We start from the raw sequence: 11,743 nt of genomic DNA, 5'->3' as shown, positions 1-11,743 counted from the left end.
TCTCACTCTCATTTCTTCTTTTTGCATTTTGAAGTTCTACTTAGACCCTCATTAAGATCCCACAATACAAAAGACCAGTTGTAAATTCTTGCAATTTTTCAACTGGTCTTAAAATTTTCATCAGAAGTGTATACAGTATTGCTTGTATTTTGTTATTTCTAGCTTTCCCACTGAGCGCAATTGGCAGTTAGCATTAAAAGCAGAACCAGCGGGGCCACTGAGGACTGGTCGCATCTTTGTTTTTCCAACTATTCTTTCTGAATAAATCTTTTTTTAAGTATGTCTACCCCTCGAGTCAGCTGGCACTCTGTGGACATAGCATAAAACAAGCAGAGAGAGGACTGTATCTCTGTTGGGGAGCTAGTGGAGCCAAACAAATTTGTGTTGTAGCAATCACCAGCCTGTCTAATTATCTCTCAGTGACATGGATAAATTCCCAGGAGATCTTTGCATTAGAATGTCAGGGCAATGTTCAGCTGAATAAAAAGTCTGTTTACAGTATTGTGATGCTATATACTTTTGTGGGGAAAAACATCAACACAGACACTTAAATTTGCATTTTTACATTCATTTATTAATTCTATCATTGTACTTTTCAAACTATACGTTACACTTTTAATCATGCATATATTTTAATCATTAAATTAAAAAAAAAAAAAATTAATATATATGTATCATTTGTAGTCACATGGGCGGGAGGTAGAGCAGGTTATCCAGAAACCACAGGGTTGGTGGTTCTAATCCAGCTTCCTCCATCACTTGCCAAGACACGTCACCCATCTTGCCTCCAAGCTGGTGGAAGCTGAAGAGCAAAAGTACAACATTTTAAATGTTCAAAGTCGTCATCCAATCAGTGCTGGCTGCAAACGCCACTGAGTACTTTACGGATCTTAAAAAAATCGACCATTCAAGATGGTACCTGAAACAGCCTGATAAAATTGGTGTATAGTTCCTCCCTCCAGGGTCAAGTTCCTGCCGTGGAAAAGGGTCTATTTAGTTGCTGTATATAGTAAAAGAAGTTGGGGGATTGGATTTCACAGCCTGTGTGCGTTTACACGTGTGCTAAATAATTTCCTAAATACGCCATGAGAGAATATGTAGGATCTAAGCCAGTGCCGCAGGTTTATCACTGCCTCCAACTTTGGTTAATCCATAGATAATTCATAGAGCATAACAAATCCTCCCAGACGCCACTCTTCACCCAGCCAGGTGTTATTTTTCCTCATTGTGTTTGTCAAGCCTTTCACTCATTTTTTTTCTATTTTTGATACTTGTTAAAAGCGTCCAAAGAGATGTAAATACACTGTAGCTTAATTTCATCTGTGATTTTACACACGCAACAAAGGTCTTGTTTGATCTTCTATCCTGCAACATAGTCTCAAAGTGGGAGGAGGGATTTCATCTTGGGAGCGTCTTGGAGAGGATACAGTTCCACTAGTTACTGTACAGTAGGCTATATTGGGACTGAAATCACATGAAAATACATGCGTTTGAGCTGAGAACCGCTTTTATTATATGTCAATAGAAAAGTGAAATGTCAAACGAATACGGTGGAACTTCTCAAGTGGACAAACTCTGATTTGTTTTGAACATGGAGATTTTCAAGTGTAAAAAGTTAAGGCTCAATTTTAACTTAATGACTAAGGCATTATGCGAGGGTAAATATGGAAACATCATTTAACCACTGTTGTTAGACTTAGACAGACTTTATTGATCCACAAGGGAAATTGCTTGGTTACAATAGTTCAATTGCAGAAGAAAAATACAAACAATGCAAAATGAATAAAAAAAATATATAACACAATAAAAAGAATATCAGATAAACAAGATTTGCATATTTACAAATAGTGTGTAAAAATGTAAGTAAATACAAGTACATTTACACTTTACACAAGGGAGGGCAGACAGTACAGCGCAATAATGTTGTGAATAATCTTTTACAGACAGGCGAAAGATAATTCACAACATTATCGCGCGGTACTGTTATTAGTTAGGATAATAACAATTAGGACTACGTGCGTCTACTTACATCACATAACTTTTGGTGAACCGTAAAACAAAATACTCCACAAGAGTCAGTGCTTCACGAGCCATGAACCTCACCACCCTGCTCTGCGTGAGTTTGGATGTAGATTCCTGATCAAACTTTTAAGACCAGTTGAAAAATTGCAAGAATTTACAGTTTGCACTCCAAAAAAATTGAGTAAGAAATGTATTGCAAACAAGCATTAAAGTGAAATATGCTGTTCATCAGCTGATCAAAGGTTGAAGACCACAGCCTTTAAAAGAAAATGTGCATTCATTTTCTGTCAGGCATTCACACTGTCATGACCTCTTGATGGCAAAGGCAAAAATGCATTCTTTCTTTTGAACACGGTCGGATTGTTGACCTGCTTAAGCAAGGCCTCTCGCAGCGCGCCATTGCTGCTGAGGTAGGATGCAGTAAGACAGTCATTTGAAACTTCTTCAAAGATTTTGAGGATTATGGAACAAAAAAGCCAAGTGGTAGACCCAAAAAAATGTCACTGGCTCTGAGCTGGAGGATCTGATTGGCTGTCCGTCAAGACACGGGACTATCCTCGACCCAAATGAAGGTTGTTACTGGTGCCGAGTACAGTCCAATAACCATCAGACGGCATCTACGAGAGAAGGGTTTTGAGAACAAAAAAGGTCTTTAAAGGCCTTGTCTCCTTCAATGCCACAAAATTGCCCATTTGGAATTTGAATTTGGGAAGAAAGCTCATCTTCTCTGATGAGAAAGAATGCAACCTTGACGGTCCTGATGGCTTCCAACATTGCTGGCATGACAAGGAGATCCCACCTGAGATGTTTTCCACACGGCAGAGAGGTGGTGGTGGGTGCATTATGATCTGTTTTTTTTTCTCTTCAATGGAACAATTGAGCTCGACGTGCAGGGGCGTCAAACGGTGATGAGATGTTGCAGGGGTGACTGAAGGCCCTTGTCTGTGTGGTAATGACTGGCTTTTTCAACAGGACAATGCTGCAGTTCACAATGTCCGCCTGACAAAGGACTTCTTCCAGAGTAATACACTCACTCTTTTGGACCATCCTGCGTGTTCTCCTGATCTAAATACAACTGAGAACATTTGGAGATGGTTGGCAAGAGATGTTTACAATAATAGACATCAGTTCCAGACAGTGGATGCCCTCCGTGAAGCCATCTTCACCACCTGGAGCAACATTCCCACTTGCCTCCTGGAAACACTGCCATCAAACATGCCCAAACCACTTTCTGAGGTGATTAACAAGCTACTCATTCAGAGTCCTTTTTTGAAACTTTTATTTCTATTTTAGGGGGGTTTCAGGGTTTTCTGAGCTATGGTTTTAAACTTTTGATCAGCTTATGAACAACCTATTTGAGTTTAATGCTTGTTTGCAATACATTTCTTACTCAAATATTTTTTGTTTCACTCATTTCTTCTTCTTGCATTTTGAAGCTCTACTTAGAACCTCCTTAAGATCCAACAGTGCAAAATATAAATTCAAAACAAAACGTGACACATATACGTAACTCGTAAGCAACACAGGTAACTGTGCTTTTGTCTGGATGAATGAGTCCAGCTCAGCAGGGAGACCAAGAAGGTATCCGTGTTTCAGCACAACTGGACCTTTGAGAGTGCCCTTAATTTCATTCCTAAAGACATGCAGTCAGAATAACAGATAAGAAGAGTGCTCTTACTTTCCCCTTAATGGGGCCAGCAGAAGAATAAACCAGATAGAGCAGAGTAAGTAAGACAGCAAATCAACTGCAGGGGTAAACTATGAGAAACAGGAGTCAGAATAAAATCTAAAACAATGTTTAAAGTGAAGGAAAAGTACATGACACTACAGCTGGGAAGCTCATGTAAGGAAAGTGGGAAAGCTGGCAAAGTGGTGGCAAACGAGGTGGCCGTGCTTGTGTGTTGTGCCGCCCATGTGTCATAGTTTCGTGAGACACTTCTTACATACTGACGTATTCAGCTTCGTCCCTTCGGTACCATAAAAGCCAAAGTGAGTCCACACTTTAGATTGAACTATGTTAATAACGTTAAACTATGCACATCCTTCCATTCAGCGTCACTGTTTGAATCTACCATAGTGCCGTTTTTTGTTTTTTCTTCTGTTATGACTTCCGCCCCATTTTCTGCCACTCTCGCGAGGAGTGTAAAATGGTGACTCGCAGTGGGGGGAACAGTGATAGAAATTTATAGCGGTTGTATTTGAAAGATTTAAAAAAACGATACGATCGTAAGATTAAATATGTTAACTGGTTTCAGACCCGGCTGTGATATTTTCGCCAAGTAGGATTCCTTCTTTATAAATGGAATATTTTGGTAGTTAGAGCATAAAATACGTGTTTACGACCTTCTAAATACGTTTTTTAATGTCATAAGAGCCCTCTAGACAAGAAATAACACCCCTATAGTCACCTTTACACTGACATTACCAAACATATTAAATATAATAACAGAAAATAAGACATATTAGACATAACATAGACTCAGGCGTTTTGGACAGCGTACTTCCTGAGCTATCCTTAACCATGAATACATTCCTAATCAGAAAAATCTCAGAAGAAAATAGTTCAATTCTGAATGGACATCTTCTGTTGACTTCACTGAAAAAATGATGCTGGCTCACCGTGTGCTTGATATGTGGCGAGAAATTAGCAAACAACAAAAAATGTAACATTGAAAGACATTTTCAAAACAAGCAGTCAGCTTTTTCTGAACGATACCCGCCTGCAGATGGGCGTAACAGAGCAATTTCGGAACTGTTACAGAAGGGTGAGCAGAGCAAACATACTTTCAAGAAGTGGATAAACGGTCCAAACTGCAGTTGCAAGTGTTGTGGGTGCATATGAGATCGTGAGGAGGGGCTGTTCACAGATGGAAAATACATGAAATGTCAGCGCATCTATTCTCCAAATTAAATTAAAGTAAACAGGAAATTCCTGAGCAAATGAAAGAAATGCCTTTCTCTGCAAAGACAGTCAAGGACAGGGCCAATAGAATGGCAACAAATATCACCAGTAGGCAAACTGATGTCATTAATTAAATGCAAGCATATTGAATTGCTCGTCAGTCAAGTGATGTAAAGAATGATGAACACACAACGCTAATATGCAGATATGTGAACTCTGATGGGTGTTTTTTTATGTTAAGGTGATTGTTTGGATTTTTTGACATGAAGTTGTATGACATCCCTATCAGCAGTGTAGTCCATCAACAGTCACTTACCCCACACTTGGTCCCGAGAGCCCAGTTCTGGTCGGATTTTGGTGATGAGAAACATAGTTCCGGTTAGTTGCTGGGGTTACTTAAGTCAACAGATTGGCTTTTCGAAACAATGTGTTGGAAAGAGTAATACATTTGCATGAAAAAAATGCCTCCTCAAAAAAAATCAGACCTCACAAATCGCTCGGCTTTGATTTCTCTGACGTTGTATTAATGCACACTATCGACTGTCCATTGTTGTGTATGTGATGAAGATGTAGAGTGTTCCAGCCATCTTGTTTACGTGTGTATTCCATCGCATCTTCATCACATGCACAACAATGGACAGCCAATAGCGTGCATTAATACAACGTCAGAGAAATCAAAGCCGAGCGATTTGTGAGGTCTGATTTTTTTGAGGAGGCATTGTTGTCATGCAAACGTATTATTCTTTTGAATGCATATTGTTTTGAGAAGCCAAACTCTTTACTTAAGTAGCCCCAAAAACTAACCGGAAGTATATTTCTCATCACCGAAATCTGACCAGAACTGTGCTAAGTGTGGGGTAAGTCACTGTTGATGGACTACACTGCTGATGGGGATGTCGTACAACTCAATGTCAAAACATCCAAACTGTCCCTTTAAAGGTGTTTTAATTTTTACACAAATATAGTACTGACTTAAAAAGGCCTACATACTGTCCTTCAGTGTTTAAATGATTTCAAAGTAGGCCTACGCATGCACTCTGCACTTCTGTGAGTTGAATTCTGTTGTTGGAACAGGTAAAATTTCAAAAAAGATTAAAACTTTAAAAGTTTATAAGCTGTGAAATGTTTTGCGGCTCTCGACTGTTCTTCTTTACTGGAAGAGGAGGCAAAATGGCTCTTTTGATGTAGTGGTTGCCGACCCCTGACATAGATGGAGCGTGCACAAAAATGGAAACTGGAAAGGAAAAGACAAAACTCTGTGCAGGAGTAGTCAGACAGAACATCAATAACTTTTGATAGGTGTAAAAGAAAGTATGGGAAATGTCATAGAAAGAATAAACAACCCTCATACGCCACCAGCAGAGAGTATTGATGCCAGCATAGAAAAAAATTGCCTTGTATGTTTCTTAGGCTTTCATAAACGTCAAAATTATTTTGTGTTTTCATGAAATGACTTAAAAAAAAAAATCAGGAGTAGTTTATTGTTAAACGCCGAAGATGAATATAACTGAATACAGCAGAATTGCTGTGTGCACAAATGGCAAATGTACGACCACGTTTATGCTACACTCAGGCTTACCCTCAGTACTTTATTCATTCATTCAGTATTCATTTCATTTGTATTATATTGTCATTATACATAATGACCTTAGATTCAATGGAGTGCCTTTAGAACTGCTAAATAACAGTAAGAGCAACATAAAAAAACAATTTGTAGAAAGCACAGCCATTGCATTGGTGGTGTTGGGGCATGTAGGAAAAACCAGAGCTGGTTAGATCAAACATTATTATGTTTATATTGATATAATATGAATACATACTAGGGTTGTCAAAGTTAGCGCATTAATAACTCGTTAATGGAAACGCTCTATTAAGGTGCGCACGTCCCGTTTGACCCTCGGCCCACACCGTAGTTTGAGAAAGTGCAGCGGTTTTGCAGTTAATGTTGAGCCACAAGCGGGAACAAATATTGAACAGAAAAAGGTATTTTGAATGGTAAGTTTAGCTTCAAAGCCCGAAGTTATTTGCATCTACTGTCACTGTGAGTTGGCACCGGAGTGCGTTGACCCTCAAATGCCACTTGCTGGGTTCAGCTGAATAAACTGAAGAATCTAGAGAATGTGCTGGAGCACTGCAAATATTTTCATTGTCATATGTACAGTGGTATGTTGGCACACTAGTGTCCCAACTACAAGTGATTTTTAGATACAAGCCATCTCTTGGCTGCAAGCTAAAATTTGGGTTATGAACTGCTAGTTATCAGCAAGGATGGCCGAAGACAGTATGTGCGGACAACGGTGAAAGGATTGCGAATTTATTAGCGTTATTATTATGATTATTATTTTTATTTATTAATGATTTACTGTAAGTGATGGACAGTTTACCTTACCAATGTCTATTTGTTGTATGTTGTGTTTGTTTTTTAAATGACGCCCATTTTGTGTTGACCTGTTTATAAAAAAACAGAACGTTTAATAAACACAAATTTGTAAAAGCAAACATATTATCCAGTCTCATGTTGACTGGTGTATTAAAAACTAAAATGATCTTTCAAAGGTACACTTATAGATAAACTTGTTTCTATCTATTGATTAATTGCAATTAAGTGCAAGTTAACTCCGGACAAAATGTGATTTATCACGATTAAATATTTCCATCGATTGACAGCCCTAATACATACATGCGGTGTTAACAGCCTCAGTGCTGAAATGTGCCAGAATATCAGTCTAGCAATCTTAGTGGGCAAGCAGCATGAGCAATTTAATTTCTTGTGTGGTGCAGCTGTATGCTGTAGGGCTCAGGCTTGCTTTGGCAACACAAAGCGTCTCCTGCATTCAGATTTTTTTTCTCCCTGGCGCTTCCTGCAAAATGCAAATAGCAAAATGTAACCCCCCTCCCCCTCCTCAATAAAAGTTTGGGGGGGTTTTGTGTATGTATGAGCCGCACTCAGTGTTGCATTTCACATAAAATACCACAGTATAGAAGTCATGTATTGTTCTGTTGTATGGCAATTAAACCAAGTTTTAGGTTTTATTTAAACCAGCACGAAGTGTCAGTGGAATGTTAAGTGCAATTTTCTGCAACATTTGTACATTTTTATTAGGCTTGCTAAAGAGCGGGTTTTGCAGATGGTATGACACAGCATTCATCATTAATACTTCATTGATTATTCTGGCCTGTGCCAAGTAATGCAAAGGAAATGCATGACAACTGAGAAAAGCCTTTTTAATTGGCTGTCAGTGCCTGTCAGTGTGCGACGTTTGAAGGAAAGACCGATTTATCTTGGGAGCAAAAGAGTATATTAATCTGACTATATTATATTGCTGTATTCACAGTCTTCTCACTACTTGCCTGTATCCATACTCAGTGTTTCGTTCATAGGCAGAAACGTCCCCCTTTTTAACAGCTAACACTGACTACATGCTTTCACATACACACACCACAATGCCATGTGATTACACACCAAAACATAACCACAAGTGTCAATCTGTGTCCATAATACTGGTGGTGAAGTTCACAGATAAGATACATAAGCTTTTTAAAGTTGTTGTCTGAGAGCGTTATGGCCTTCCGCTGCTGCAATTATCCTTTGAGAGGCACTTGATAAGACTAATATACTGTGGTGTGAAAAAGTCATTGCCCCCTAAACCTAATAAGCTAATAACTAATAACCCTAGCTGCAACAACCGCAATCAAGCGTTTGCGATAACTTGCAATGAGTCTCTTATAGCACCGTGGAGGGATTTTGGCCCACTCATCTTTGCAGAATTGTTGTCATTCAGCCACATTGGAGGCTTTTCCAGCATGAAGCGCCTTTTTAAGGTCATGCCACAGCATCTCAATAGAATTCAGGTACAGACTTTGACTCGGCCACTCCAAAGTTTTGTTTTTCTTCAGCCATTCAGGGGTGGACTTGCTGGTGTGTTTTGGATCATTGTCCTGCTGCAGAACCCAAGTTGGTTTCAGCTTGAGGTCACCAACAGATGGCTGGACATTCTCCTTCAGGATTTTTTTGGTAGACAGCAGATTTCAGGGGTGGGTGCAGGCAATCACCTTTTCACACCGGGCCACGTAGGTTTGGATTTTTCTCCCTTAATGGTCAAAAGTTTCATTTAAAAACTGCATTTTGCGTTCAGTTGTGTTGTCATTGACTGATATTTACATTTCTTTGATGATCTCAAACATTTACGTGTAACAAACATGCAAAAACATAAGAAATCATGAAGAGGGCAAACACTTTTTCACGCCACTGTATTCCCTCTCCTAAGAGGCCGCAACCCGTCCAATCGGGGCGACAGTCACACTCTTTTTTTTTGCCTTTTATCTCGTGTTTAACACTAAATACTGTACAGTGGTTTTATAAAAGCCCCTCATGTCTGTTTTCCACTAACTCGCTATTGGCTATTTTCCTCCATTGATAGCTGTAGCGTGTAGCTCTGACTGACGTGTTCAGTGAAGTGTGTTTTGTGTAATTTCCTGCGACTACCTGAAGCAGTACTGTTTTAAAGTGGAAAACCGACCAGGCAAGTAAGGTAAGGATGAGGCATTAAATGGCAATATTACAGTTTTTAAAGGATAATGTGAATCTGTTGTATTTTACTGGTGGTAAATAGCATGGAAAATCACTTTAATGGTTTTCAAATTGCAACGAAGAGAAAGTAATCAACTCTGTATTTGGCATATCAGCTGAGAATGCTGAATGTAATGGCCATGCATCAGTGTATCAATGACAATATATGATAGATCCGCGTGGGGGGTTACCTGCCGGGACCACCACGTATGTCGAAAATAAAGTAATTGTTACGCCCATAAAAATATCTACTTTTGACACACAGCTGACTCCCGCCCCCCCTCCAAAACCTCCTGCTAACTTGACATTGACATTCTCCTCAGATTTTGGATCAACATTTGCAATAAAAGCATTGTTACATCAGTTCAGCATGCGTCCAAACGTTTTCCACCAAGAGCCGCATGCAGACAACTCAAAGGATGCGGAGGCCATTTTGATATTTGTTTATGTTTTTTTATATGTTGGAAAAAGGTTCAGCGTACAGTATAATTAAATCCCAAGCTTTGTCTTACAATGTCAACATCTAAATGTTTTCTCTTTACTTTGTGGCTTTATCTCTGTTATCCACATTTTTGATTTTTTTTTTTGTTTAATTATATTTCTGCCATGTGCTGCAGCCCAACAAAAAAGGAGCCGCAGGCCGGCAGTGGCTTCCAGACCGCACTTTGGACACCTCTAGACTCAATGAAGGCTGAAGAAACGCGTTCTACTGAAAGTGTGCTTTGTTTTATATATTTTTATGTATTTTATAACAAGCATACATGCAATGACTGATTATGAAAGCAGGAGTTATTGAAAGATTTGCATTTTACATTAAAAAGTGGACGTGTTGCTTCTGCTCCTCAAAGCGGGCAACTTGTCAATGTTGTGCGCTGCCAGTGTCACTGCTACTACTACTACTACTACTACTACTACTACTACTACTACTACTACGCAAAGCACTAGCTTGCGATCTTGTGCATCTTTACTTCCATCTTTTCAGGTTACGCTCTGCAATTTTTATTCTGTGAGGGCTGTATATTTGTGGAGATACTGGCTTGCTCAAGACAGTAGCGCCACCTAGTGTTGAAAGTAGGAAGTAAAAAACAGTTGAATACATGTTTTAAGCATTATATTTTTAGACTTTGACACTTTGACATGGATCACGGGCTGCATTTGGCCCGTGGGCCGCAGTTTGGACACCCCTGCTTTACAATGACATATTTAAATTATTAGCGACTTGGGTTGAATGTGTGTTTTATGCGGAAAAAATTGCCAGAAAAAAAAATACAGAAAATCCTTTTTTGAACAAAACATCCACAGTATTTGCAGGGCTGTGAAAGGAGACTCGCAAATGTGCGGGGATCCAGTGTCGTCGGACATCGGTTTTCAACATTTCTCGCAATGAGCCTCCCCTGGAAGAACATGAAAGAACTGGGGGCTACCTTATAAACAAAAAAGAGATTTTTGGGACGTGGTTTGTGTTTTCTGTTCAAACCAAGCTGTGGCGTGTCACCATAGGAACTAAAAATACATACATTTTGTTTTGCCTCACTTCAAATTCAATAATAAATAATACTAATACATAATAATAATACATAAGAAGTTAATAAGTCCTCAAGCTTTTGCACCGATCCCCTTGATGTCTTCGGGTGCCCCCCAGTCCTCCCACACTTTGAAAACCACTGAAGTGGGAAATTGTCCCCAAAGTTTTACCCTTATTACTTTTCAACTGAACTTTTTTTCACTGCAACATTAGCATCACTCTGTAAACGTCTTTGACAATCCCACGCAGCAGCTTACAAAAACAGAAACACAAATAAATAAATGTTATGTTCCTGTTAGTCTGGGTATTTAGCCTCCGCTTCTCTATTTTCAAAAAAACTTTTGCTAGAAAAACTGTTACTTTGCTTTTACAGAATGCTAATTATGCAAATGTTTTACCGTCAAGGTTGAGTCAAAGCTAAATTTAATGTCCAATTCATCCTCCAGCTCCTGAAACTTTCCAATTCTTATTCACTATGTCAAGTGAATCAAATAGATTTGATTGCTTGTCAAGATTCCAACAGACTCTCTTTATGTAGAAATAATTGGGCTGTCAGACATGTGTGCTATCTTTTAGCTTGATTTAAATGTTCACTTCATTTGGAGCTCTTAATACATACAAATTAGAGACGTCCGATATTTGATATGGCGATATTGTCCAACTGTCAATTTCCGATTCCGATATCAACCGATACCGTTATGTGTAACGTCACATATCTCCTGTC

The sequence above is a fragment of the Dunckerocampus dactyliophorus genome, chromosome 11 (assembly GCF_027744805.1).
Source record: "Dunckerocampus dactyliophorus isolate RoL2022-P2 chromosome 11, RoL_Ddac_1.1, whole genome shotgun sequence".
Lineage (NCBI taxonomy): Eukaryota > Metazoa > Chordata > Actinopteri > Syngnathiformes > Syngnathidae > Dunckerocampus > Dunckerocampus dactyliophorus.
This window is presented reverse-complemented; position numbering follows the sequence as displayed.